Genomic DNA, 3,892 nt, shown 5'->3' with positions numbered 1-3,892 from the left:
AAAAAAAAAATTATGAAAAAAAAAATACAATGCAGATGAAGTGAAGGTCTGAAGATCCATGTAGAACTTCCAGAGCATGCTAAAATCAATGAACAGATACATTTGCCCCCGGAGATGATGACAAAATCAGGTTTGATAACACTGGAGATGATGATGATGACATTGATGATATCTAAATTGAACCCAGTATTTTACATTCCATAATTTCTGAGGAGGGTCCTACAATTTGGATTCATCACAGAAGATTAAAACTCCATTTGCATGAGTAAAAAAAAACCAAAGTTACTGACATCGAATCGATTCTGACCATAGAGTTTTTGAGACTGTACAGAGAGTCTCATCTTTCTCCCTTGGAGCAGCTGATGGTGGGTTTGATCAGCCAACTTGGAGGTTAACAGTCCAATGCCTAACCCACAGAGCCATCAAGTTTCCAAAAGGACTTAATAATTCACCACACAACTATCCCTTCAAGTCGCCTTTTATCTAAATAGCAGGCTAACTCATAAAGTACCGAGTACCACACCTTGCGCAGAGCCAGGCAGCGTTTTGCTTGGTTGAACATAGATCACTATGAGTCAGAATGACTCAACAGCACCTAACAACAGCAACCTATGAAGCCAAATGTTATTGTTGCCGTGAAGTGCCTACAAGTCACTTCCAACTCATAGCAACCCTGTATAGGGTTTCTGAGGAGTGGCTGGAGAGTCTGAGCCGCCGACCTTGTGGTTTAAACTGACCTTGCGATCCAGCACATTATCCCACAGAGCCGCACCAGGACTCCATGAAACTAAATGGACATCCACTATTCTAAAGAACAGCCGGAAAGGTCTGCGGAATTAAGATTAGATTATTGGCCACAGAACAACTAGAACAGAAATAATGAGGATGTTGACCAATTGTGGAAACTGTAATCAGTGTCACTGAAAAGTACGTGTAGAAATTATTGAATGTGAACTTATTTTGTTATGTCCATGTTTGCCCAAAACACAAAATTATTTAAAAGCAATAGTAATTGCTCGTGTGATACCTGTTAAAAGAGAGGTAAAAGGAAGCTTTCACCCACAGAATGCAATGGCCCTCAAACAATGAAAGGGAGGACTTACCACCAAATGCATGCAGGCTACAGTGATGGAAGCTTGAAAGCATTAATCTGAGTGAAACAAGTCACAAAGGACGAAGTGTATTTGTGCCTACTAGGGGGTAGGTGAAGGAGCTCTGGTAGCGTAGTGGTTATGAATCGGGCTGCGAACCGGAAGGTCAGCAGTTCGAAACTACCAGCTGTTCCACGGGAGAAAGATGAGGCTTTCTGCTCCATAAAGATTTACAGCCTCAGAAACCCTGTACAGGGTCGCTATGAGTCGGAACTGACTCCACGGCACACAGACACCACCACCAGTGGTAGGTGGGAAGGTGCTCTGGTAGCGTAGTGGTTACAAACCTGGCTTGTAACCTCAGGGTCAGCGGTTCAAAACTACCAGCGGTTCTGCAGGAGAAAGATAAGGCTTTCTGCTCTGTAAAGATTTACAGCCTCGGAAACCCTGTACAGGGTCGCTATGAGTCGGAATCGACTCCACAGCACATAACCATCACCAACAGGGGTAGGTGGGAGGGCTCACTGCTTAAGGAACACTGAGCTGCTTCTGTTAAAAAAAGCGAAACCCACTGCCATCAAGTTGATTCTGACTTAGAACGACCCTATATAAGGTTTCTGAGCAGAAAGCCTCTCCCTCAAAGTGGCTGGTGGATTTGAACTTCCAAACATGCTTACCCTACAGCACCATCCTTCTGATAAGGGTGACAGAAAAATATGGAAGCAATTAGTGGTGCCAGTGGAACAACATGATAAACAATGGCACTGAATTGTACATGGGAAGAACACTGAAATAACAAATGTTTTCTTACATGTATGTTTATCATAACTTTAAAAAATCTAATGAAAATAAATCTTTATTCCTCCAGCGAAGAAAACCCTTTTTCAAAAGTGTCTTTGCAACTGCTTTTAGCATTTCATTTGTGGATTTGATAGCTCATATGCTGTCTCTCAACCTGAGAGAAAACTATTGGTTCATCATAGCCCACATGCAAACATACTAAGTAACTGTATGATGGATGAAGGGAAGGAGGTAGGGAGGAGGGGTAGAGGGAGGGATGAGAGGAGAGATAGATGACTACAGACATTCTAAAATGCTCTTACAATAAAGCCAAAGGATGAAGTAGAAATACAGCATTTTTAGTACACATAAAGCTGAAATTTACCATATTCCTTATTTTTACCTTATATGAAACAAAAATATTTCAAATTACTCTGAAATGCAACTTTAAAATAGAGAATATATAAATTTACCATACTTCAGAAACTGTGTTACGGGAACAAAACTAATTTCCTAAGAGGTCTCCTGATGTCATCATTCAGAGCAGAGTGGTACAATCACAAATGCCTCACTGGTCTGTGACGGTAGGAAAGATGCTCCCTGTTAGGGGAGATGGGGACAGACACCATCACCAAATGCAGACTTATCCATCCCCCTTAAGAGACTCTGCCACTTAGATTCAATGTGTGCACGTTCACTTGGAGGCTGGGAAGGGAAGGAGAGCTCTGGGAAATGAAATCTGTTTTAAAAGTACACACTGATTATTGTCTTCACCTGGGGTAAAACGCAAGAAGGATGAGAATGTACCATTTGGGATTGGAGGGGATGCTGGGAGGAAGGCTCCCATGTTTTGATCTGACACTGTAACTTACTATCCCAGGCCTTATGGTGCCCTGGTAGCGTGGTGGGTTACAGATTGGGCTAACTGCAAGGTCAGTGGTTCGAATCTATCAGTTGCTGCTCATGAGACAGATGAGGCTTTCTGCTTCTGCAAAGATCTGCAACTTTGGAAGGCCTATACAGGGTTGCTATGAGTTGGAACCAATTTGGTGGCATACACCCATCACCACTACTACCACTCCTGTTGCTGTTGCTAACTGCCGTAGGGTCAGCTTCAACCCAGAGTAGCCCTGTATAGGATTTCCAGAGAGCAGCTGGTAATCTTGATCCACTGACCTTGAGGTTCAAGCAGGTTCTGCAGTCTAGTGTATTAACCCACAGCGCCACACCAGGGTAAATGGCACAAAGATCAGCTAGACTCTAGGTTAGCTGTTTTCTAAAGGTTAAATAATCTATTAGTGAGCTGAGATGTCATTTTAATAATGAGAATCTGGATTCTGTTTGAATAACCCCAAGACCCCATTCCCTTACCTATTAAATACAGTAGGGTGCTAGCTGAGACACTCTTTAAAAAAAATTTTTTTTCTAACTTTAGGATTGAGTTGCATGGAGTAAAGAATATTTCTGACTTCTTACATATCCACCAAATCATTTCACAGGATGTGGCAAATTACTTGTGGTCAAAGTACAGTTTGACAAAGATGTGGCTCCCTCTCAGATGATGACTTGCACAGTCTCCAACATAACCAATGCCACCACTGTCAGAAGCCAGACATGAATTAGGTCCAACATTAGCTACCCAAAATGGGGGGGCTACAAAGGCAAGAAGTGACTGGCTCACAAGCATTCAAGAGGGAGCCTAGATCCAGAGGGTGTGGAACAAGGTAGAATCTCCAGTGAGTAGTATCCAATATGTCTAGGTGGGGCTGATGAAATGAAATGCAGATAGGTCTTTTGTGATACAATAGTGAATAATTGTTATCAGGACTGATTGTGAGGGTTAGAAATGTAAAGGTAGATGTTTTGTAGCAAGCAAGGGAGTGATTAACTTTGTAGTCTAGGAGCAGAGGTCCCTGGGACCATCAAGGAAGAAGAGTGGAGAGCGGGATCCTACCCAGAGAAGCAGTGATGCCTGAAATGGAGACAGAGACGATGATGTGAAGATATGGAGCAGCTGGGGA

General features: G+C 42.7%; 1 protein-coding gene across 3 annotated transcripts in view; it reads right to left on the bottom strand.

Annotated features, from left to right (window-relative positions):
- Window positions 1–3,892, bottom strand: part of TRAK1 (trafficking protein, kinesin binding 1) — a 141,957-nt gene that overhangs the window by 41,331 nt on the left and 96,734 nt on the right. The window lies entirely within an intron of this gene.

The sequence above is a fragment of the Chrysochloris asiatica genome, unplaced genomic scaffold, assembly GCF_000296735.1.
Source record: "Chrysochloris asiatica unplaced genomic scaffold, ChrAsi1.0 scaffold00124, whole genome shotgun sequence".
Taxonomy (NCBI): Eukaryota; Metazoa; Chordata; class Mammalia; order Afrosoricida; family Chrysochloridae; genus Chrysochloris; species Chrysochloris asiatica.
The sequence above is the reverse complement of the archived record's forward strand: the minus strand, read 5'-3'. Positions and strand labels throughout refer to the sequence as shown.